General features: G+C 34.3%; 1 long non-coding RNA gene across 1 annotated transcript; it reads right to left on the minus strand.

Annotated features, from left to right (window-relative positions):
* Positions 1-213: 213 nt before the first annotated feature.
* On the minus strand, positions 214-15,049 carry LOC107314980. The gene is made up of 4 exons (XR_001555698.2): positions 14,830-15,049; positions 2,864-2,926; positions 1,150-1,269; positions 214-472 (listed from the first exon to the last, which is right to left on the minus strand). It is a non-coding gene; the product is annotated as an uncharacterized LOC107314980 (long non-coding RNA).
* Between the last annotated feature and the right edge of the window lie 11,922 nt (positions 15,050-26,971).

Consider the following 26,971-nt stretch of genomic DNA (forward strand, 5'->3'; position numbering starts at 1 on the left):
AGGCATCAGAATTATTTCTCTGGAATTATTTTGCTGGCTTTACTTTGTTCCATAACTTTTCCAAAAACTGAATGATTGTTAGCTCTTCAACAGCTCTGAGACATTCAGAAAATAATAATAATAATAATAAAAATAATATTAATAAATATAATAATAAATAATAATAAATAATAATAATAATAATACGTATATGTATATGTATGTGTATTAGATTTTGTTTTGAAAGGTACTGAAAAATGCATTAAAGAAATGATGAGATATCCATTGTTGCACATGTTCTAGTCACAAATGTATTATTTTCCTTTTTTTTTTTTCTTTTCTTTTTCTTTCCCACAATAAACGTTGCAGCAAGTTATAAATGCAATGAACCCCCCTGCCTATCTCTGATGGAGAGAACACAGAAATTGATTTGTGGTATTGTTCTGTGCAAAGCTCAGGTGAAGTCATAAAGTCCTTTTTGCTTCAGAAGTCTCTAGAAAGAAAGGGAAGGAGAAAAGAGAAATCACAAAAGAAAGAACAGAGAGAGAAGGAAGAACAGAACTTTTTCTTCTTACATATAAAAGTATAAGGAAAAATTACACGTGCACATACTTTAACAGAACATTCAATTCTTACACATTTTACATAATACTTGCTCTTTAAATAATACTTGCTCTTAATTACCTAAGATATTTTTATGTTGCCATTACTGACAGTTATTTTCAGTACCTTTCTAATTCTGTGCATGGACAGTAACTGTGTTTTGTTTGGCTATTAATTATTTTTGGCTTTCCTAAAAACTGAGAAATGCTATGCAGAAATCCATCTCTCTTTCCATCCCAACTTCTCTCACCATCTTTTCAAGTACACAAAAAACTGGTGAGCAGATTTACTGGTCACGGGGGAATATGGTAGAATTATTGAAGCACATACTATTTTGTTACAAGGTGAATAGACTGCATGATGAGGTTGGGTAGTGGAATGGTTTGCAAGTGCAGTGAAGTGAGACTAGGGAGGAATAGGAAGGAAGTGGTTTGCTAAGAAAAAAATGAACTAATGAGATAAAGACAAAACAAAATGGAAAACAAAAAAGTCACAAAAAAACCTTCCCCCTCCCTCCATAGTTTTTTCCACAATCCTTCTGGTTGAACCACTGGCTAGGTTTCATACCTATAAAGACATGTCTTTTCTCTTGATGGCAGAGTTCCTTTGCTTCTATCCATTTCATTCCACTGAGGTCTGATATTGCATAGAAGGCAGAGTTCAGCTTCACTGATGCAGAAAAGTGACCTTTCATACCAACAAAAGAAGCATATTAGAATTGTTAGGTTTTTCATTTGTCAACAACTGTAAAATTCTCTTGGAAACGGGGTATTGTTTCCTTGTCAAGGAGCATTGCCTGGCAGCAGGTATGGGTGTGCTTCCAAGCCACTGTCCTTCAATTTCAAAGTAGGCTTCTAAGTTTTCAGAAAAGAGTATGAATGAAACGTGTGGAATTCCTCTGTGCAAAAAAATATTGCACCCATTGACATTCATTGACACTTGCTGAATGTTTATGGAGACCAGACAGTGGATACGAGCATGGTCAGGTGGCAGGCAGTATATTTCTGCAAAGATAACAGTGATGTGAAAGCAAGCCATGCTCTGGATGACAATGCATAGCTGTCACACCATGAAAGAAAGAGTAACTTGATCAGCTCATCCATGTGCAGTGGCAGATTGCAACCAGGGAACTGTGCACAGAGCAAAATATTAGCTTCAATGCATTGGAAATGACAGTGGCAGCACTGAAATACCATTAGGTTTATCCCATGTGGTTCCCAGAAAGAGCACTGTATGCAAGTTTGAACCAATACAAGGCTGAAGGTGACAGTTTCCCAGATTTCATTGTTACTGGTGATAAGTTGTAGTCTTAGCACTACAAACCAGAACTGAAATGCTAGTACAATGGAGTGGCAACAAGAGAGTTCCCTAACAAAGAGAAAGTTCAAGATGTAACCTTCAGTGAGTAAAGTGACATGCACCATCAATTGGGATAAGAAGGGGATATCCTTTTGGATTTCTTGTAACCTGGACAGAAAGTAAAATTTGACTGCTACATCATGATGTGGACTAAGCTGAAGCTCAAAATTCTGGAGTCAGGGCAGAGAAGTAGACAACCTTTTTACAATAGCTCCAGGCTCAGTACAGATTTGGACACTGCTGAGCACCTTGCCAAAGTTGGCTGGAACATCTTACCACAACCACAATATTATTCCGATTTTATGCTTTCTGATTTACATTTAAGATGAAAGATGGACTGCACAAGAAACATTTTTCTAGCAATGATGCTGTCACAGCAGCTATGAAACAGCAGGTTACCATTTCCATTGTTGGCTAAAATGCCTAACTAATGGTTTTTCAATCATTTTGAAAAGCAGTGTTTCATAGCTGAGAATTTGCTTTATTAAATAGTGTTTTTACGTTTTTGTATCTTTTGTAGTTTCCATGGAAATAAAGAGGAGACATCACTTTCAGAGCAACCAACATAAAAAAAGGATTCATCTTGGTTTGTGCTCACTTTATGGGCAAAGAGACAGAAAATTACACGAATTGAACTGGTCTCGAAACAAGAATAATACTTTGTGCAAAGACATAAAAATTTGTTAACTCTCAACCACAGAAAACATAGACAAGGAAATGATTATCCCTGAGAAGTGTACGCCCTTTATTTCCATGCTCTATGTACCAGGATCTGTTATTTTTTAATGGACATATTATTTTCTCAGACACTGAAGAGCCATTTACCAAAATTTAAGTTAAGCAAAATTTAAGTATCTATGAACCAACTAACAAGCAGTATTTCAGTGCCTGAAATTGGTTTGATTTCATAGTTCAAACTTACCTATTTCTGTGGTTTAACATTGACAGGATGCCAAACCCCACGCAGCCATTTTCTCACTCAGTCCTGGGGAAGAGAATTGGAAAAGTAAAAGCAAGAAAATCAACTTAATAAAGACATGTACACACCAAAACCAAAGTAAAATGAAGAATTCAATAATCTCTTAACATCAGAAGTGTTCAGCCATTTCCAGAAAAGCAGGGCTCCATGATATTAAAGGATTTATTAGGAAAACAAACACTACACCTACAAGTGTTGGTTTTTTTGTTTTTTGTTTTGTTTTGTTGGTTTTTTTTTTGCGTGGCAAGGGATATTTATTATTTATTGATGAATAATCATCCATAATTTTCATCATTAATGCAGTTTTTGTTGCAAATCCAAAGTGTACAATTCATGCATCATACCAGCTGCTATGAAGTGAGATGACTCCCTCAAAACATAAACCAGCATGCATACAGTTTCCTTAACATTTTGTTTATATATATAAGCTATACTATATATATGCACTATAATTTAAAAAGAACATGACTGAGAACTGCATATTCAAAAAGCTTTAGAGCTGACCATGAATTTAGCTTATTTTTAATAATTAATTAGTTAAGCATGACTTCTTGTATGATCTGGAATCTTACATGAATGGGTTAACTACACAGTGACTGTAATTCTGCCAAAATCTGTGAGCAGGGTACTGATACAAGTTTGAATTTGGATACATGTGTGACAAGAGCAGTTTTAATTAAAAGCTGATATCAATGAAATCTAAACTAATATTTTCTTCACAGAAAATTTGGATTTTAAAGACTCATAATAGTGATTCTTTGATCAGCTGTAATGTATTCTTCCTTATGAGGTTATTCTTGGATTGGTTGGATGACACAAGAAGAGTGCTCCTGTAACCCAAAACAACGCTGCTTTTTAATAAATTGATATTACATTAAGCAATTATTTTCTACTCAACTGAGATCCATTAGAGAAAATTATTAAATTTACATGCATTTTTTACTGTAAGAGAAATGAAGTCTCAGCAGTAGGTCATTTTCTGAAAAGTAATATTTTTCAGTGTACCTCAGTACTTTAATTAAATGTTTGTCTGCTCTGCCCAGATATAGTAACAACAGGTTGCCACTATCCTGAAAAAAATGTCTTAAATTCATTAAGCCTTTCTGCAAATTTTAAAATGTGTTTTTTAATAAACATATCACTCGCAATGCACAGTCTGATAAGTAACTGAAGATGAGCAACACATTCTCACTTTCAACAATATGCCAATCTAATGAAATATTGATAACACTTAAAAAAATTCCCACTGTGTATTCAGAATAAATTTATGCTTCAACAAGACTGAGCTAACTGAGGGGAGAAGAAGGATGACACACTCTATATGATGCCTTTGCAATTACTTGAGTCAATAGTCTGAAAACAGGACCTATGTTTTTTATAATTGTTCTGAGGTTTTATTATCTAGCTTAGAATGTTGATCTATACAATCTATACAATGAATCTTTTAACCTCACTTCAAATCATTTATGTTGATATTAGATCACTACCACTCTTTGCAGTTCTGAGAAAAACAGAGTAAATAGAATAATCCTTCCTAGATCTAACATCCAAGTAATAAAGTAGATGAAGGAAATTCTTTATAACAAAAACATATTCTAACATGAAGAGTGGGTATGGAAGAGGACTTCACAGGCCAATATATGCAAGATTCTGTGTGAACTCTCTGTTCTGATTTTTCTTTTGCACGTGGTTGTATTGCACATTAGTACCTTCCAGAAATGTATTAAATGAAAGGACTAACAAGTTTCTTGCTAAAAATAAAATTTCTGCCTCTTGCCCCTGAATTTCTTTGTTGTTCTTATGCTTGCTTTTGATTTGTTTTTTCTTTTAATCCACCATCCATTTTACAATACCATGGATATGATTGGATGTCATTTTGAAAACAGTATATTTCATTTTTGTGAACAAATTAGTAAATTTACTTGCTTCAACTTGGAGTATGAACTGAAGAAAAAGGAAATTACTTAGTTGTGTGCCAGCTCCTAGGACATGATGCAGCTTTTCAGCATTCAGCTGAAACTGGGAGTTAATCTGAAATTAATATGGGAGAGTCAATAAACCAAACTATTGAGAAAGCCACGCTAGAAAATATTCTAATGATTTTAATAATTTCTGAAATAAAACTCACCCTTTTTCAATTTATGAAGGGATAAAGAAAGAATAGGAAAAGGACTTGAAGATCCTACCTTTTCTACTCCTGTCTGGTGTTGCCTAAATAACTCTGTGAGATACCAGTTTGAGAAAATGTTCTTGATTTTAGATTTATATGCAGTAGCAGAATAGAAAACAGAAGCGGCGATACAGACTAGACTGAACTCTCGGGTATACTAAATTTTGTGCAGTAATTTATATCACTACTGTGCAGTAAGAAACCCGTCATGTCAAAATAACAACCAGGATAATATCAGTGAAGAAGTAATAGGACTGTGATGATACAAGGAATCATAATGTACTCAAAAGCTCAAAATACTAAATTCTGTTTAAACTCAAATACATTTTCTATTAAGACATTCAAAGCCTGCTGAACTAGACCTGCAGACAGTAAAAGTCTACATTTATCATAAGGTTAACAGATATTTATTTATTTATATTCAATTTAATGATGGTATATCTAGTGAAATTAAATCACACAGTATCTATTATTTCTTGCCTAAGATTGAAAACTCTTTGATAAAGTGCACAGAATCCAGGATCTTATCTATTGAGGATTTCAATTGACATGTTCTAGTGTGGAAGCAGGGTACAAAAAGTAATCAGTATACTTCAAATAATCTCCATTTCAGTAGGAGAAGATAAAATATCATAACTTCTTTCTACTTTGCCACTTGGCAAGGTAAATGTGTTTGATATTAAAATGTGATAGATCTAGATTAACTATGTATCAGAACTTCGTGAAGGAAGAAAAGTCTTTAATGATAGGATGTAACAATTAAAAATAAAGACAATGAAAATTTTAGAAGTCAATTAAGAATTTGCAGTGAATTGCAGACTTTTTTCCCCTCAGTGTGAAGTCTTTTTGCTTTTCAGGTCCCTTCTTTTCTCATTATTTCCAACTCTCACATGTCCTTATTATTAATGAGCATGTTGGGGAATGCCTCTGCTAAGTACTATTAAGAATAGCGTAGCTGCAGTTGGATGCAAATTCCAATAAGTTTTGCTTTTGTAAGGGTCAACTTACTGCAGAGGATTGTTTAAAAAAAAAAAAAAAAAAAAGGCACATTTTCAGTGACGGTGATATCTAGCTCTGTGCTGCACTGCAGTAAGGAAGTAGACTTAACTTGAAGTATGATTAAAGAGGCTACAAGCTACATGAGACTTCCCTTCATTTCCCTGGTTGCAGTGATTAATATTATCCCTGTTATGGAAAGTGTTTGGCTTAGAAACTACCCTGTCTCAGTTTAAGTAAACTAGGTTTTAAGCTCTGCTGGGAAAAAATATAGCATGACTGCATTCAACATCCTGCTGAAAAAGTGAAAAAAAATAAATAAGAAGTTTGAATTATCATGTTCTTTCTGCCAAATTATTCAGTCATTAGATATGTCATATTCCCTGAAGTATGTTTTGTGTTATTTCCCCTTTATTAAAAGTAGTCTTAGGGCAAAGATTATGGGAGCAAGTCTGCAGAGCTTTCCTCTGTTTCTACTCTTTTTTTCTAATGTAGTTCACTGTAAACCTCAAATACCCTCTGATGCCATAATCTGTAATCTGCAGAAAATGAATACAGGGAACTAGATACTTATTTGTATTGACCACGATACTAATGCAGATTCTAATAGTAGGAAAATTTCCTGAGTTTTCTACAGGAAAATATTAAAGGGTCTATTTCTTTTGGGTGAAATTAGGTGACATCTCCCTTTGTTAGTAAATCCTAAAAGCTCTTTCCCCATCAAATGTAATACAATTCTGTATTGAATCTGATTTTAAGTTCAGAATTTTTTCCAAAAAATTAAGCATTAAAAAAAAAGAGGTAAAAACATTCTAAATTTAACAGATTAAGAATGAAGAATGCATCAATGAAGGTCTATTTTGCCCATTATTCCAATTCAAATTATAGCCATTCTGCCATATCTCAGTCCCATTTTTTGTTAATCTCTGCTTAATTTGGTATTTCATGAGATTTGGAACTAAACCATTTGCATTAATATCAGTGTATATATAAACTTTCACCTTTTGATTTGAACACTTATGCAGTTCCACATATTTCAAATACTAAACTGTTGCATATATAGTCAACATTGAAAATGACAGAGAAACAGAATATAAGACTATTCTTACATTAGCAAAAGTTGAGTAACTTCAATTTATTTTTAATGCCTTAAGCCACAACATCCTGTTTACCTCAACATCTGATGGCAGCATTCAGACCTCCAGAGTTTATGATTATTATTGAGATTCACACAATTACACTATTTCTACTGTTCTTTACAACCTCTCATAAGATATTCTTCCTCCCTTTATGGCTTTTCAACAGAAAAGAAATTTAATCATCAGTCAAATAAAGACAAAATCCATAGTATTCAAGCTCAAAGATATCTGATGTTTGATGAACATTATAATACATAAGAATTGCCAGTAGATCCTAATTAAGGGTGAAGATCTTGTATAAGAAAACTAAATATATTTATTTTAATCATACAGACTTCCTTAAAAGATAAAATTGAATTAGGGTCTAATAAATATAGTAACAAAATTGCAGTGAAGGAATATTTTGCAAATTAAGCTCCATTTGGACAATGATTTAAATTGGGTTCTTAAGAGATGGAAGAAAATAGTACTTTACAGTTTTGGCATTGAGAAAATGGGAGATAAGTCAGATTAATACAAACCATTAAATTAAAGAGGATATTAAGAGCTGGTAATCAACAAAGATGATTCCACATTTTAAAGTTGTGTTTGATTCTGTTTGGTGCATTCATCAAAATTCCTTTAAATATTCAAGATTCTTCCATTTGATTTCTTTCCTAATTCCTGACAACAGCTGTTCTACACTAACTGTTACATTTTCCTTTACTAATAACGTTAAACGAAGTTAAGAGAATAAAGAACATAGCATTCAGTATATTTCATTAATTGATTTTTTAAAACAGCAGAAAGTTCCCTTTTTCAGAGTGAAATGTGACCAGTTTCTCCCACATCCCAATCCTGAAAAAAAGTTAAATTAATCTTTAACAAATTGACTATGATACCAAAGAGTACCAAAAAAAGAAGAAAAATACTAATTTTCCTTTTAAAAATGAAGAATACTCATTAGATTTATAGTTAAATTCAGTTCAGTCCTCCTGGAATTTTCAAATTGACTGATAAAAGACAAATGTTTTATTTGTAGTGTTTTTCCTTCTGTCAAGTTCTTATTTCATCAGGGAATAGTGCAGATAATGATTTCTGGTCTAGACAAGAAATAATTTTTGTTTAGCAGTGGATGCATAATAAGATTTTTTTTTTCCTTCTCTGCTGTGTATTTTGAAACTAAGTTATGCAAATTTATAGTTTAGTATGATTTTGCTTCAAGATCTCCAGGAAGAGAGACTCCACCTCTCTGGGCAACTCAGTCATCTTTAGTGCTTTCTACTGTTTTGCTTGTGTTCCATCACATGTCCATTGCCTCTTATCCTAGCACTGGACACCACTGACAATCAATATATATTAATATTTGAGCTTCCTCTTCTCCAAGTCTCTCAGCGTCATCTCAAAGGAGAAATGCTCCAGACCCTTCACCATATAGGTGGCCCTCTGTTAGATTCTTTCCAGTGTGTTCAGTACTGGAGAGTCCGGAACACAGTGTCTCTGTCACTGTACACAGTAAGCCAAATAAAGTCTAATTAATACTATGCAGAGAGACAGGATCACTGCTCTTTACCTGCAGGTGATACTTTACCTAACGCATTCACACAGTATCACAGTCTCGTGCAGGTTGGAAGGGACCTTAGAGATCATCAAGTCCAACCCCCGGGATTCAAGCCCCTGTGTAGCAGAGCGGCACTTCTACCACTACGATAGAAGCAAGTTTTCACTTAAAGAAGGATGACTCACTGTAATAAGAGTACTTGGACTAAAGATTATCATCCAGTTAAAGTAAAATTGGAAGAGGCATTTTTAATAGAAAATGTCATATAAATGCAAGACAAGTAATGCATATTGAAAGTGTTTTTAATCAGTCATGTATTTGGGTATTTAGAATTTAAAAATCAGAAATATTAGGTGTCATTGAACAGCGCAACTACTACACTTTCATTTCAGACATCAAAATCCATAGAGACATGTAGCTATTCGCTTTATGTGACTATAGATAACCACTGAAACTAAATTTTTACTAAAGCCAGTAAGTGTAAGTGGGAAGACAGAACAAAGTTAAGATTCACTCTCTGGGCTCGTACAATGTAGAAAATAAATTCAGAATTCTCTTTCTTACCTGTGAATAGCAGCTTTACTCCTGGATTAAAATACCAAACCTTGAGATCATTCAGAAAAGAGCAAACACAGGAATAGACTCCAAATACCTGGCACAGGCATTTAATGAAACACTTCTTGCTCAAACTGATGTTTTCCAGAACCTACCATAACACTTTGTGACCATGTATTTAGGGTCATGGAAATGGTTTCCTTCAGACCATAAAAGTTTATGGTGTAGCAAATAAATAAATAAATAAATAGAAAATCTGTGCTAATACTCAATCATATAAAACTGGTGAATAACCAAGAAAAAAAGGAAGTAATACTCATCAGGGTTTTCCTGTATGTTGATCACATTACACTACCTTTTAATGCTTGTTTTCAAATACTAGAGTTTTAAAAATTTGTATTACTTTTCCTGACAATGTAAAGAACTAATCCTTATTAAATTAATTTCTGTAACTTTTCTCAATTACAATCTACAAGATTGTTGTTTTCCATTAAGAACATATACAGTTTGTAGTATGACTGGTTGTTAATTTGATGATTGATTTCAGCAATTTGAACTCAAACTTCAAGTGAATGAAAAAATGGCAATTTCTAAATTAATAAATAAATCATTAAAGAAATCTTCACGTTAATAAATCAGTAAAAGCGTGGACAATTGCAGCACCACAAGATGCATTGCCCAGTCATTTCTTCAACAGAACGATTGAAAGCTCTGTTAGTATTTACTATTTCTAATTTGGAACAATGCTTCTCATTTTCTATTGATCTGATATTAAAGTACTTAGAAACATACTTTAAAGAAAGCTTCAAAAATAACAAAATAAAAAATTCACTCAACTTGACACTGCTTCATAAAAATGTGTGATTATAAACCCATAACAGGCTCTTTATTTACAGATACAAGCTCTGATTCTAATGTGGGTTTTTTTATTTAAAGTACCACAGACAAATGTAGAACATAATTAGAAGTATAGAATAGAAACTGATCACAGTATTTAGTATTAGAAAAACATGTTAATTTAAATTTATTCTTCGTATTGTACTAAAGAACAAAGAAAATATTTTGTTTAATTTTATGAATGGAGACCAAAAACAACGCTAAACCTAGGTATCACTTAAGAGAACGTTCCACTGAATGTAAAAGCAACACTGCCAAATCTCTCAATTTCTCATCACTGAATCCTAATGTTTCTGAAAAAAATCGTCTCTCTTCTTTTGGCAACATTTTCAGTGGGCATGCTGTTGATTCTACAATCTCCAGTCTGTGGGCTGAAAAAACAGGTAAAAATTCTGGAACACACAGTTCCCACTGCAGCCAAGGAGGGAAAATATAATTTGTAGTCACATGCATATTCACTAACTTTCTTTAAACAAAACACTGAAGCGTATGGCAATCTTTCCTCAGCAGCAGCAGTTCTACCTTCCCAACACAGAACCAGATAGTACTTCATATTTTGGGTCAGGTTGACAAGGAGCATATGGATAACCCTGCCGTCCAAGAGCAAGGTCAAATCAAGGTGGGATTCAGAACAAATATCAGGGGCTGTCCTGGGCATCAGAGGCAAAGTGCAAATCAATCAACGTTGCTATATCCTCATGCATCTCCAACATTTTGTTTTATATAAAGTGAGTCTGAATGAATGACAAACTGAAATCCACCTATCAGAACCTTTTTTTAAAAAAGGCTTCCCATCTGAAATGGAGGCGATTCCAGCATTTAAATATTTCAAAGTGCATATCTTTTAATTTTGGCATATTTCCTGAGATATCAAGGACTGTTAGTATTTGCTGTCATATTTACAGATAAGCAGAAGTGTATTAACAATAACATGTTTTTGATCCTGTAGACTAACAGCTAATGCAGTCAACAAGATGTCAGAAACATTTGTACATATGGATAGTAAAACCAAAACATTTAGTTGTCACAGTATCCATAGACTTGAAAGGGACTTCTGAAGGTCATCTATTCCAACTCCCTTGCAATGAATAAGGACACCACAGCTAGATCAGGCCCCCCACGGCCTGATCCAGCCTCACCTTATAAGTGTCCAGGGACAGGGCATCAACCACAACAGGGCAACCTGTTCCAGTGCCTCACCTCCCTCCACAAATATTTAATATATTTTTAATTGTATAATTTGTCATTTAAGATCAGTCTATGGGTTTCAAAAACATTCCTGAAGATATATCAGTAGCAAATCCAGCCAAATATAGCTCCCCATAGAAAGAAAGATATTTTTAATCTAAGAGTATCAGCATCCTTGTCTTAAATAGAGCTCCTCATCTGTATTTTTTAGATACTTCCCTCATTTTATGTGGTAATATATTACCAGAAATTAGTTCAATTCCTTTCCTGGAAGAAAGGAAATATCAGAGCTTTCCATTGGTCATGGGTGCTCCAAACCACAATACATAATTTTTGTCATTATTTCATCAGAAAAATAAAGGTTCAGTCAGTGCACTTTCAATTACTAAGACAATGTCTTTTTATGTAAAAGTCATTTAAAAAACAATTGAAAATACCGATTGGATTTTTAAATTTGACCACTATTCTGAGATTACTATTTGCCTGTTTAATGTGATAAAATGGCAATATGTACCCTGAAACATTCAAGGACTAATTTCAGTCACAAATAAGTTAATTACAGACCTCTGGAAATAGGTCTGGCCCTAAAGCCTACTGGAATGACTCCAAAATCTAACTACCTTTGGGTTATATTAAAATAAATAGAACTTTGGAACATATTTACACAGTGAGTGAAAGTGGCATGAATGTAAATTATTTGCTGCACATAAAGCAAGTTTTTCTTTAAAAAATTTGTTTTTTCAACGTACTGCCATACCTGAGTGAAAAACAAGAATGTAAAGAATAGCCATTCTGAAAAAAAATGTGGCTTTTTTTTTTTTTTTTTTAATTTAATGGAAGGTTTAGTTAAACTGAAGAATGGAAAAGTAATCATAAAAAAAAATCATGTATTTATACAACTTGAACGATAAGTCTTATATAGAAAAAGAATTGGAAACTCCACTGGTCTCTTATTGGAGCCCAAGAGTTAAAGAAAGATCCAAAAAGCAAGTAGTGTTTTTCCGTACAGTTACCACTGAAATATGAATTGTGGATTTCAGATTTTGAGTCCTTCAGTACACAAGTAGTCTCAGCCTTAGTCTTGAACACCCCATTTGATAAATTCAAAACACAAATCAGGGCTAAAAGGGCATAGTAACATCAGAATTCCTCACAGTCTGGATGATGCCAGGTTTACTTGACTGTGCTTCATATTTCTTGTTAAGCTACTATTACACTACTGCTATTTCTACTACTTCTCCATTAGCCAGGAAGAGTGAATCTTTGAGGGACTTCACAAAAAATTTTTCAATAAATGCCTGATATTTTCTTACTGGACAATAATCATCTTGTGGTTTGTTTGCATATTGTAAACATGGATAGTAATTATTGTTCACCAATAAAAAGAATTGTATTTTTTCATAACTCAGATATATTATTTTCTGTATGTGGAATATAACCTTGCAGATGCTTCCTTTGTGCTTTTTCATTCTTCCAGCACTCTGAAATGTAAACATTTAAAAAGTGGCTTATTCAAGATTTATATATTTGTCTTCACTATTATTTACGTATTTTAACAAGCATAATAAGTACATACAGAAAAGCTTTGATTTTACCCAATTTTTGCCCTCCTTTATCAGCTAATTGATCCAAGCCCAGCTCAGTAGATATGCTCCTGATTATTTTAGGAGCTTTATTTCTAATCTTAATTCTGTTATGACTGGAGTGAAAAGTGGTATATTTTTGATTTCTACATCATTTAGATGTGTTGCTGTTGTTATTTAATTTGAATTCTTTTCCTGCTGAAATTCAGGAAATGATTTAAATAACACAACCTATTTCCTAATCAACACATTTTGATTTATTTTATAAGCTGAGTAGTTAATTAAATACAGAGTACAAATACAAGCACTTAAGAAAGTTTTTGCTGATAAGAATAATGGAAGAAAGAGAAAATTAGAAAAAAAATGCAAGGCTAATACAGATCACTTCATCAGTAAATAATGAGAGTTTAATGAGTTAGATATTCAAAAAGGCTCTCATTGCTTTGTGTATAAGCACAATTCACTTTAAGTTTTCTGTTAAACACAAGACATTCTTAGGACACCACTTGCAAGTAGCTGTATCTTTCACATAACTTTGTCTACATCTATGGTATTGCCAAGAGAAACCAAATCCCAATACTTCAGCTTGCCAGTTCAGTACCAAGAGAAACATTTCAACAGGTAACTGATCTGCCAAAAATGAAATAAAGAAATTGAAGCTCAGGAGATTCATACCCTTAAGAAAATAAATTGGCTCACTTATTTGCATATCTTCTGAAGTCTCTTAATAAAGAACATAAAGAAATTTCATCAAATACCAATATATACAAACAGAAGACAAAGGGTATAAATAGAAATGTGATATGACATTTGTCTACACTCTTTGGACAGTAATCATTCAGATCAAAATTTCACAATTGGGAAAGAGTGCAAATTGATTATCATAATTACTCAAGCACACAGAAAACACAGTCAGGGAAAGAAATGCTCCATCTGCCCTAGACATTTACATTTATTGAGATGAATTGGATTCTGGAGTTACTGGGCTTTCTCTACTTACAGTAGTAGAAAAGTCTCAATAGATACATTTAGTGAAATGGTCACCCTCTAGAGAGTCAAGTAAATTGAGTTCCACTCTGAAAATTGATTCAGCTTTGTGGAGACTCATGTAATGAAGTATTAGGTCAAAAGGTAACAGTTACATATACTCTTGTATGAGAAATAGGAAATATGTACTAGTCTGTGGCATAACATGTGAATGTTGGTTTCAGGAGCTTACTTTTCTCATTTTTATTTTTAAATGTATTGTTCGGTATTTCATGCTGGCATAACTTTTATGAGATAAAAAAGACAGAAGAAAACATCTAAAGGAACAAAACAGTAAGAAATCATAATAAGGAAGAAATAACATGACCAAAGATTAAAAAACAAAGTTAGATGAGGAAAAGAAAAAAAAATGATTAATAGTGAAAAATGAATGCAGGGGTAATAATGCTCTGAAAAGCTATATTAATAAAGTATAATAAAGAAGACAGAAGCACAGACCTGAAACAACAAAATATTTAAATCACTAATAACAAAAAAAATGGTTTTCCAGTCAGTTTAAGAAAGAATAGAAATAATCAGGACATTGTCATAGTGATGGTTTCAAAAAAAGAAAAAATAAATAAATTGCATGATCTTCATAGTTAAAAGTATTAATGAAAGTATCAACAAAGCTTACAGTGACAAGCATTGAATTACGTCTTGAAAACAAAGTCTGGTAACGATGTTGGTATGCATGTAACACAATGGAAAGTGCAGCAAGATAGAAGAGCAGTAAGATTATGGGCCTCAGTGAGCGAAGAGCCACTCAAATATGATGGTAACAGCCAGAGAAGTAAGGGAAAGAAGCAGCTTACCTTAGGCCAGCTTATAACGTCCTCAAGGAACACAGGGATCTCTAAACAAGATACACTGCTGCCAACCTTTAAATGAAAGGAATAGATCCTGGCTCCACCTCCTCCAGTCACACAGGTGCCTCGTTTGCACCTGACTACCTTCCTACCAGGTGAACAATCACTGCTTCAAGCCCTGAATTAGCATTACCACTACATATGTGCAATAATGATTTCTCTATGTGCTAAGGGTTGCATGAACCTGTCAAAAAAAAAAAAAAAAAAAAGAGGGCTTTACAAATGTTGAAGACAAATTTACTGTTGTGTTACTACAATGAAGATGTTCACTGGAAATATTTCAGAACAAAATCATAAAGCCATATATTTATGAAAGATGGCTGAATAGAGAAGGAAGTGTGTTATCCAGAAATAACCAGTGTCTTAAAGGACAGAATAACTAGACAGTTTAATTCAGTAAATAGTTCAATAAATGAATATTGCAGAACTTCTTTTATTCTTTGTTATTTACTCAAGTTCATCCATAGAATCACCAAAGTTGGAATAGACCTCTAAGATCATCCAGTTCAATCATTCACCTATCACCAATATTTCCCACGTAATCATTTCCCTCAGTACAACATCTAAATATTTCTTGAACATTTCCAGGGACAGTGATGACAGCAATTCCCTGGGAAACCTGTTCCAGCTCCTGACCACTCTCTCAGAGAAGTAGTATTTCCTAACATCCACCCCAAATCTCCCCTGGGGCAACTTGAGGCCATTCCCTCTAGTCCTCTCACTACTCACATAAGAGAAGCAGCTCACTCCTATCTCACCGCAGCCTCCCTTCAGGTAGCTGTAGCAAGTGACTCCTCTTAAGACTTCTGCTCTAGACAGACCCCTCACCAGCTCAATTACCCTTCTGTGAACACACTCTAGGGCTTTATATCTTTCTTGTAGAGAGGGGCACAAAACAGAACACAGTACTCAAGGTGTGGCCTCACCAGGGTGAGCACAGATGATATGATTAATTCCCTGCTCCTTCTGGCAACAATATTTCTGATACAAGCCAGGATGCCATTGGTCCTCTTGGCCACCTGTGTATGCTGTTTTGACCAATATCTCCAGGTCTCTTTCTTCTACACATTCTTACAGCTACTCTGCCCCAAGCCTGTAGCGTTGCTTGTTGTTGAGGCTGAAGCATGGGATCTGGCACTTGAACTTGTTGAACTTGACCTCATTGGCCTCAGCCCAGCCACCCAGCCTGTCCACATCCCTTCCTACCCTCAGGCAATTTGATGCTTCCTCCCAACTTGGTGTCATTTGTAAACTTACTGAGGGTGCAGTGTCCTCATCCAGGTTATCAATAAAGGCATCACTCAGTAAAAAAACATTGGATGATACTTGAGTGACTTGGCAAGATATTCTCATGAAATTTGTTTGAAAAACAAATAGTGGCATTATACAAGACTTCCAAGATGAAAGGTCTTGTAGTTTCCTAGCATAGCAACATGCCAACAAATAGTAATTCAAAGGATATTTTGTATTCCCATGAAAGAGTAATTAAATGTATGGATTACTATGCAATAAGAACTATTTTACGTAAATAGGTACTTGCATTTTGGATAATAACTTATGACATGAAATTAAAAAAGAACACAAAAACAATGCAAAAACAACAACAAAGCTAACAGCAACATAACAGAATAAAATTCTTTATCTCAAATCAAATAAAAAAAAATAATCAATCCCTCAAATCCATAATCCCCCCAGAAAAGGGACGCAGTCACCACATTTCAAATAAACTGCCATCTGACACAGGTGTATATAAATAGTCTCCAGTGCCAAATGTAATAGAAAACATAATCTCTGAAGTTCGTTACAGAAACACATTCCCAAAACAAATTGTGACAAAATCAATTTGACACAGATACGTTTCTCCACCTGTCATAGAAAACACTTATAAATAGTAAATAATAACATCCAAGTAAAACTGAAGCAATTTTGGCTCACCTGGCCCCAGCCTACCAGTTCAATGCTGCTGCTTATTACTTTCTTTCTTTTTCCCCCCTTGTGAGAGCTTAATCATCACTAAGTTTTGTAAGATGAGATCTTCCCCACTTAATGATAAAAACTTGCTACTGAGAGTATGAAACCCACACAATTTACATCAGATGTGATTATATTTAGAATTCATTCCACTGTTTTTAAATATTAGCTGAAGGTATTCATAGTAGCCTGGAGCTTTGTGGAAAACAAGCCTTTCAGCTCATGCATAAGAAAGACCACGAATGCATTAAGAAGCCAACAGGGAATCTATATCTAGGAAGAAAAGATGCAAAAAGAACACTGATAAATCAGAGCATGATTTTAAATCAAAACAGGTATTTAAACTGTCATTTTTTCTTTACAATTTGTGATAGCACACACCAATTCAATTGCTATTTTGGCCTCAGAATGCAGCTTTGTTGGCATGTGATTCACGTGGATTAAATATATAATTATATCTGTTACATACAAGAAAAGAAGCAGCATCAGTTATCTACTATCGTGAAAGAATGGAGCTAGTATGCTCAATATGAGGTTGTTTCAAAGTACAGAATGATTTTACTTAAGGATAGAAAGACATGTCACTATTTATTCCCATTATTTTATTTTCAAAGCTAGCAGAAACTAGTAGCAACATATGATGTGTGAGCTAAAAATACCTGATGTCACTTATGTACTGGAACATCACACATCTTCAGATTTATTGGTTCTATGTGACTGTGAATAGCAATGATTATATGTCCTCATCACCTACAATAGTTTCTAGAACTGTAGCACTTTAAGTCAGAAGTGACCTCCATGATCCATCATTCTATTACCCTGTATAATAGAAGTCATATAAAATTAAATAGCAAGACATGTTTGGCTCAAGTATACTTCAGCCAAAACTATATCTAATAAAATATGTTAATATGGAAATTTGAGTTCGCTGGAACTCAGTATGTAGTTCGTTAATGGTTGCTTTTTCTTTGTTTCATGAAATAATCAACATCTCAAAACTTACTGCTCTAATGCAGTAAATTGTAAGTTGTTGTTGCAGACAACAGTTCTCTTCACTAGTAGATACAACTGGAAGATCAATAAAAGAATAAGCGTGTAAAAATGAAGTGCTTTCTTTACCCTTAGCTTTCTGAAGGTAGATCTGACTTCTAAGCAGGGCAATAAACATGCAGTCAATAGTAACATTATTTGAAAACATTTAAGCTGTTTTTTTCAAGACCTGAGAAGTAGATATGTGAAGCCTAAATGTGTAAGTAAATGAAACAGTTGTCCAGATTGGGGTGAAATAAGTATGTTGAAAACAGAAATTACTCTGAAGGAAGAATCCATACAGGTAGCATGAAACCTGAAGTAGCCAGGCACTAAGGATGAAACATGTTTAGACTGATATTTTGAACAATAGGAAGGGAGAAAGAGAACACCTGGTACAGAGTGATGCAACTGCAAAATAGAAATTCTTGTGTTCAATATGCCACTGGGGAGAGGAAAAGGGACAGGAAAGATATAATAGTCACTACTGCAATAATTAGGGGAAAAAAAGGGAAATACATAAAGACAGGTCCAGAGAAGGGCACAGGTCCGAGAAGCGCAACAAGGCTCGTGAAAGGCTTGGAGAATCAACCCTATGAGTAGAGGCTAAGGAAGTTGGGGCTGTTTAGTCTAGGGAAAAGGAGACTGAGGGGAGACCTTATTGCCCTCTTCCAGTACCTGAAAGGTGCTTACTGTGAGAGTGGGGCAAGTCTCTTCTCACTGGTGACAAGTGACAGGACAAGGAGAAATGGCCTCAAGTTGCACCAGGGCAAGTTTAGGTTGGATATTAGGAAACACTTCTTTACAAAAAGGGTAGTTATGTACTGGAATAGGCTTCCCAGGGAGGTGGTTGAGTCACCGTCCCTGGATGTGTTTAAGAGCCGTTTGGATGTGGTGCTCAGAGATATGATTTAGCAGATGGTTTTTAGAGTTAGGGTACTATGGTTAGGCTGCAGTTGGACTTGATGATCTTCAAGGTCTTTTCCAACCTGGGTAATTCTATGATTCTATAGGAAGAAAGGAATCTGAAAATGACATTCTAAAACCCATGAAATTTTCTAATGGATTTAAGTCTACTAATTTTTTATTTTAATCTCCAAAGTACAGGTAAAATATCTGTGCTTTGAATCAAGAGGGAAAAACTAACTGCTTTGCAATCTAAGAAGCACAAAACATTGAGGAAAAAAATAAATAAATAAAAAAAAACATTGGAGGTAATTAGAAACGCTGAAAAAAAATTTGAAGTGTTAACAAAGAACTGATCTTGAAACCTTCCCAAAAATACAGGAAGCCAGCTAGACCATCAGTGGGACTCCTTGCTGGCAAAAGAATGAACACAGAGATGATAAAGAAGATCAGTGTACTGTATTCTGTTTTAGTCTCCACTGCTGAAGATATTTGGAGAAATGTAGGTGTTCTACAGCAGAAAAATCAGAGGAGATAGGAAAAACTGATGCAAATATAGAATTTAAAATAAATAGCCAAGTTAGATGTCAATAAGTAACAAGGACCAGATGACATTAGCTGCGCCTTGTCAATAAATCAGTAAAATTGGATGCATTTTACTGAAGGGATATCTTTGGTGAGGAAAAGCTTTCTGGAGAATATTATTGAGTTACACAGAAAAAGGCAAAACAAACGTTCACTACAACATGGCAAACAAGATCTTTTCTTTCTTTTTATTTACAAACATTTATATAATTATTATGTAAGTAAACATACTCACAGTCAATGAAGTCATATGAGACAAGATAGATAAGGCACTTCTTTGGAATGCAGGAAATTTATGCATGGACTTCTGAAACTTGCTCTTCTGGGGATTGTGGAAGGTGCAGATTCAAAAGACACTGAGGCAAAATTAGGTATTCAGGTCTAAAATTCAAGCCACAGGTCTAGATAGAGATGAACCTTCCCACATTCCTTATACAGCTACTTGGATGCGGGGATTTCAGGAAGACAAAGGTTAACAAAATGTGACAAGGCTCCCTCTGCTAAAGGCAAAACCTGAATGCTGAGCTATACTAATCATTGATCTGATGAGGTAGGGTTTTTTTTCCTCCCCTCTTATTTCATAAAAAATACCTACAAGGCTCAGTTGAAGAACACTGATGATCTGATAAAGAAACAAAACACAGTCCTAGTACAAAGCAGACACAGCATCTCTAAAGGAATTGTATTGCAATATATACATGGTTAAGTAACCAAAAAGCTTACAAAAAGCGTTCAAACTGCTAGCTTGGAAAGAAACTAGCTCTATTATGCTTGACTTTCAGGGTGTCTGATTTATAACCATCATGCAGTCCAGATATATTTAAAAGGCCTGGAACTTCTCAAGAAGCTGAAAACAAATAGAGAAATTCTCATTGTAGATACAATACCCTTCGTTTTCTTGATATGCTGCTCACTCTGTATTCGTTCTCTCAGCATACTTGGTAGATTGACAGATTGATCTCTTGCACATATTCAGCAAAAGGCTTCAATGATTCTAATAGCCTATTAAAATAAGACATAATATTTGAGTTCTGAAGAAAATCACTGACTTTTTATTAGATGATGACGTTAAAGTTTTTGTTTTGGTCTATCAATAGTAGACATTAAAGCAATCTTTCTTTTTCCTAGGTAGAATACTTTTATTACCCTAAGTTTTCTTTTGTTTTGTTCTTCACCCCTCAAAGTCTAGGCTTACCATGGAAGATGCTAATCTAAAAAATTTGATAGAAACAAAAATGATTTTGCACCAAAAAGCTGAGCCACAGTTTTATGTAGGATCTCTGTTAGTCCAGTCTACTGTGGCAATATCTGTCCATTAAAGCATACAAGCAGCCTGCTATCATAAGTTACTTTATGAGCTCAGAATTAGCATTCAGATCCAAATTAAGATTTTTCTAAGAATAATCTGTTGGATTCATGTGGCTGTTTCTTTTCCATTTTAGACTGGAAAAGGATGGATTAGCAAAGCATCCAGGCACATGGGAAATACAGAATAATTTTAATATGAAAGAATACTCTCTCTACTAAATCTCTTCTATCAGTCTTACCAGATGTACCGGATGTAGAAGCTCTTAGTTTTTTGCTAATATAAAGTTGCTTTAATGATCTGAGTGATCAGTATCTTTCTTTTTCTCTAGCAGATAGGACTAGAAATCATCCATTGGGTTGTCAAGTCTTTGCCCTTGCTATCATAAGGCAACCACATCATCTAATCCTTTTCTTTATTTAGTTAAATTTCAGTTACTATCTCATTCCACTAAACCATTAGAAAGGTATTCCAGAAGCTGTTAGTAATTTCAGAACTGTTAGATATTTAAAATTATAAAAAGTTATGAAATATACTCATTTTTAACATGATATGAAAGAAGATAAAAGATTAAAGGATAAAACTAGGATAAGTACAAGAACCTTATGGTTTTGCTCATGGTGAAGAGTCACATGCATTCAACATTCATACACGTTCTACATTAAAAGAACACAACAAAATAGTAACTTTGTCAAGATATGATTAAGATCAACTTCACAGTCTCATTTTGAGAATCCATTTACTCTAGACTTCTTTTAGGATACATTAGTCAAGGATGATATCGATTTATGTTACCTATAAAATAAGCAGTGATGCATAAAGCACTAGAGCTACTTTTCAGGTACAGAAACAGCATCAGCAAGAGGGCTCATTTCGAGGTTCATTAGGAATGTAATTTTGTTGTACCAAATTAATAGCTTCTTTCAAAGCTCAGGTTTGGAATCAGTCAATAACACAACTTTTGAGCTAAAAGAAGGAAAAAAAAAATCTTAATCACTCATGCAGAAAAACTTCACTGAGGAGCCACCTTAGATATTTTCTGTTCTGTTCCCCTCAAGCTTTAGTTTTTTGTTTTTGATAATACCTAATGTTGCTTTTGGCCTACATAACGGATGGAAAAACAGACATCAATTACATCATGGTAGAGTGGGAAAAGCAACCTGTTTTAATCAAGGAATTACAGCACAAAGCTTTGGCAGTCTGAGACTTATTTTTTCCCCAATCACGCTAAGATGTGTATAGAGACTGTGCCGAAGCTAAGCATTATAAACAAATGGTTTCAAAGACGACATTTAAAACAACTTGACTCCTTTGCCAAACTCCACACTGAGGGTAATGGCACATACTAAAATATTGCTTGAGTAGGCTTTTACTTCCAGCATAAATGACTTTACACCAAATTATCCTGTTCCATTGTATAGCAGCAGGTTTTTTTTTTAATTGTTGTTGTTTTATTTATTTATTAAAAAAACAAACAAAAAACAAAAAACATCAGTGGTTCAGTAGCAAGAGTATCTCTGCCTTTCCCTATCCCATTTAATACTCCCAGTTTGTACAGAAGAAAAAGAGTCTACTTTGATTTCATAGATGGAAGGGAGAAATAGAAGTGAGAAAAAACAAAACAAAAAAAACCACAACAACCAACATATCCAACGTTTTCTTGAGCACTACAGAAAGAAAGCAGGTCTCTCCACAATATTTTCATTTAAACCAAGCCAAAATGTTTTTGTGTATTATCTTTGCAATATTCCCTAATCTGAATAAGCTATATGCCATACACTTTATATATGGTTTGGGGAGACTTCACTGCTTTGACAGAAATGTGGTAATACACTAGCAAGTGTAAAAACTATGATACAAGTAATCCGTCCACCAGGAACTGGAATTAAAGCAGTAATTCAGTGAATGCAGGCGACTACTAAACAGCTTAATTTAGCAATTAATTTTGGTCCTTGTCAGCCTTGCTGTATTACAAACAGGAATAGAGCAGTTTATGATTTGCCAGTATACAGCCAATCTCATTTCTTGAATGCATCTTTTCTCCTTAACAGCTTCACTGTAACAAGCATTCACTCTTCATACGCACATGCAGTATCGTCAGTAACTTTTCATCAGAGCACTGTCATGAAAAATAGAGCACATCCTCAACTCCACAGATGTGATTACGTCTAAAGCGCATTTTTCCTAACCAGAAGCAAGGAGGAATCCAGGATCACATAAACATTTGACTCTTCAAGGAAGCAGTAAGGGAATTTATTGCTCCAGTTATCATTTTCTTTTTTTAATCAGCATATCACTTGCTGTTGCCCCAGTTCTTATACATTTGTTTTTTGAACCATAGAATCACAAAGTTGGAAGGGACCTACAAGATCATCTAGTCCAACCATCCTCCTTTTACCATACCTATAGAAAACCACTAAACCATATCTTGGAGCTCCTTATCCAAATGCCTTTTGAACATTGCCAGAGATGGTGACTCCACCACCTCCCTGAGCAGGCTATTCCAGTGCCTAACCACTCTCTGAGACAAAAAGTTCTAGTCTAAACCTCATCTGATACAGCTCACAGCCATTTCCTCAGGTCCTGGTTGTTGTCATCACAACCTCCCTTTAGGAAATTAAAGAGTGCTATGAGGTCTCCCCCTGAGCCTCCTCTTCTCCAGGCTAAACAATCCCAACTGACTGAAGCTGTTCCTATTTTTGTTTTTGTGTCTTTCTGAAACAAAACCAGCCTACAGTTTACACCTAGAGAACTAAAATGCAGCAGTAACTTGAATTGTTTTTCAGCAATCATAGATTTCATAGATTAATTACTTTTTCAGCAAGCCACTTATTCAAATCTGTGTTATGAGTTGAAATTAATAAGATAATGATATAAAGGCATTGATTCAGGATTAGAATCTAGTCTCTCAAATAGGATTATCATTCTCTGTTTTAGTTTCCATGGAAATATATAGGAGGTATTACTCTCAGAACAAGCATGAGTACAACAGCAAAAAACTCAACACGGTAATAAAGTGATGCATATACTGGTTCTCACTGAATATTTAAAACACATGCAACATAAGCAATTCATTCCACAAGTATGCAGATGGTAAGATTTTAGTATCAAATGTAGCAACCAAGGAAATAATTATAATAATAATAATATAGGAAGTAATAACCCAGCAAGGAGTGAATTATTAAAAATAATGCAAAATGTAAATAACACAAATCCTAACATTGACATATGAAAGTGAAATTTTCGTTTACATCAGTGAAAGAAGAGCATGCTATTGAATTCCCTTGCCCCTCTCTTTTTTGGTTACTTATAAATGACTGCTCACATATCACAAGTTTTTGTGGGCTTTCTTTGTTTATTTTGCTGAGGTCTAGACAGTGTTTTCTACGATAAATTTAAGATATACTATATTTGGAAGTCTTCCCCCAAATTTAACATGTCCATATCTAAGATTTTTGTATTAAGTCTATCTATATTTGCCATTATTTCGTAATTCGATATTAATAACAAAACAAATAAATAAATGTAGGAGAAAGCATGTGAAGTACTCTTGCACAAAATATCTGATAAAATTTCTAGCGCAGCTGAAAATTACACTTCAAGCCTCTCACAATAATTGTAATTCTTATTAATTATCACCTTCTGGATCAAACTGAATTACAAAACAATGAAATAGTCAAAGCTATAGAAAATGATAGACCCTCTCATTGACAGTATATGATATTAACATTTTACTGACTTATATGACAAAAGCCATAATAAGAAGTGAAAATGGCAGACAATTTATTTGCTCTTGAGAGGAAGGTATGGAAAACATACCAGACAAATTAACTCGTTCTTGCTATAATCATAACAACATTACACAACATAGTTGCAGAATCTTTCAGCTTTACTCAGAGCACTGTATGGGATAAGAAGTCCAGCTGGCTATAAGAACACTCTAAGTGTGCATCTCACAATATGCTCCATAAACTGCAGAGATATATGTAAATTCCTGCTTGCTCATCCATACTGCAGAACTGAATTGATGGTATTAATATTTAGCTTAGACATGTATTTCATTGTTTTTTTTAAATAGAAAAAAACTGGTTGAACTTAAGGTTTAATGTAGACTAAGAGACATCCTTCACATGTAAATTTTTTGTACTTAAGAAAGTGCTATTTCAGTCTGAAATGTATAATGAGAAACATTGAAGTTTTAAATTTCCTGTAACCAGTCACAAGTATATTCTGTTGATATGGTATGAACTTCAGTAAATATAGATCAGGGAATCTTTGAAAACAGTGAGGCTCTAAACATTGGTACTTCATGAGCAAGACCAGTGACCTGACCTCATAGATTAAGAGTAGTCATCTGAGAGTCTTGTATATATGTAAAAGAGTGAGGGAAAGGAATGATCCAGAATGCAAAGTACAAGCATTCATGATCCAGAATACAAGTTGCAGGAAATTCCACAAATCTAGCACACCAATTGTATTTAGTCTGGCTTCGCAGGTTATTGATGGACTGTAGAAATATTTTCAGTTAATCCTTGACCCTTTTTTGAACAACTTACTTACTTTGGCTGCAGAGGGCAGACAGGATTTGGCCCTACAGGCACAGGAAATTTCAGTTGCATTGTCACAGATAATCTTAGGCCATCTCAGAAGTCAACAGTAGAATTTTTTTTCCCCATTCAGACTCATCTGTTTTCATATGCAAAACTCAAAAACAGTCAAAAGAGACTTTCATTTCATGTTCTTGTAATTAATTCCAACAACAGCATGCATTACAATTAGAAATATTATGGTGTTACAATCAGTGTTCTGCTTTGTTGTTATTTGTTTTTCTATTGCCAATTATAAATTGGTTTTTGAAATTACTTTTATTGGAATATTTTCATCGGGCTTTTCTGTAATATTTTAAAAAAGATTTCATTTTTCAAAAGTAAAAATTGTCCTCAGATTGTCAAGATGTGTGAAAGGAATGTCCTTAACCCTCCAATCTGCTTAGCAGCAAAATGGGAGCAGGTTACATCTGTTCATAATACGAACGGCCATTTAGCTGTACCACCTCCCTGCAGACAGTTTGTTTTTTTCACCTAGTCAACAAATTTCCTGGGACATCATATTAACAACTAGAAATAGCCAAACCCCAAATTTAAGGCTCACAAAGAACTTTGTCACTGTAAAGGATTAGACTCCTTTTTAGAAAATTTTAACAGAAAGCAAGGATTTCTATACCAAATTCTGTGGGTTCCTGCATTTCCTGTACAACCTCTCTTCATTATTTTTCCTTTCTGCAATAATAAGACACTGATGTTTTTCCTTTTCATACCATCTGAATACTAAATATATTCATTTCCATGAGGAACACTGTTTCAACAGTAGTAAGTCTTGGTGTCCTTGGAGAGAAGGGCCTTATTCAGCATTCAGCTGAGGAATTTGAACTGCCTGAATCTGTCTCATTATGTAGGCCATATGCAGTAAGTCACAGTGCCTAACAGCTGCTGGTGTTAGGATTAAGGGGAAACTACTTAATTTGATGCAGAATCATGTGTGTTATGATTTTTGCAGCAGTTTCTACCTTTTCCCTGGAGTCCATGTTAGATATACAGAATTAGACTGAAATAATTTAATTGTGCAAACAAAATATGATGTTTGTTTAAAGTAAAAATCAGTTTTGTGGAAAAATAGATTAGTTGATGGTTACTTGACTCCAACCATAACTGGTGGATACAAAGAAAAAATGGTTTTGTTTAACCTAAGAGATAGATAAAAATTTCTAGCAAGACCAGAACAAACACACAGGATGTAAATATGAAGGAGTATTTCTAATTAGTTAATCAATAAAAAAGAAAAAGGGGAGGTGTGAAGAATAACGTGGGTCATCCATCAAAATGGCTTTGTGCTCCTGTTCTTACCACCTTGCAAACAAATATCTTTAGAATATTAGTGCCCAGAAGCATTCAAGATCGACAGAAATAGAGTACACAGAGAAGATTTACTGCCAGTAAAACAAATAAACAAACAATAAAGAAGACAAGAATTGAGCAAGATGCTTCCCAGTATCTCTAAACCAGATAAATCTATAATTCCTGTGTGATATCTCATGTACATACGTTGCTCCAAAGCTAATGCCTCCTACTTCTTTCCATGGAAAATACAACAAACACAAAGAGGAAATATAACACTGTTTTACAGAGGAAATTCTCAAGTACAAAATACTTTTTCAACGTAGTCACTACCATTAGCTATGCATTTTCACTAGCTACAAACAACTGGCTTGCACACTCTGCTCATAAAAATCTG

The sequence above is a fragment of the Coturnix japonica genome, chromosome 5 (assembly GCF_001577835.2).
Source record: "Coturnix japonica isolate 7356 chromosome 5, Coturnix japonica 2.1, whole genome shotgun sequence".
In the NCBI taxonomy this organism is placed as follows: Eukaryota; Metazoa; Chordata; class Aves; order Galliformes; family Phasianidae; genus Coturnix; species Coturnix japonica.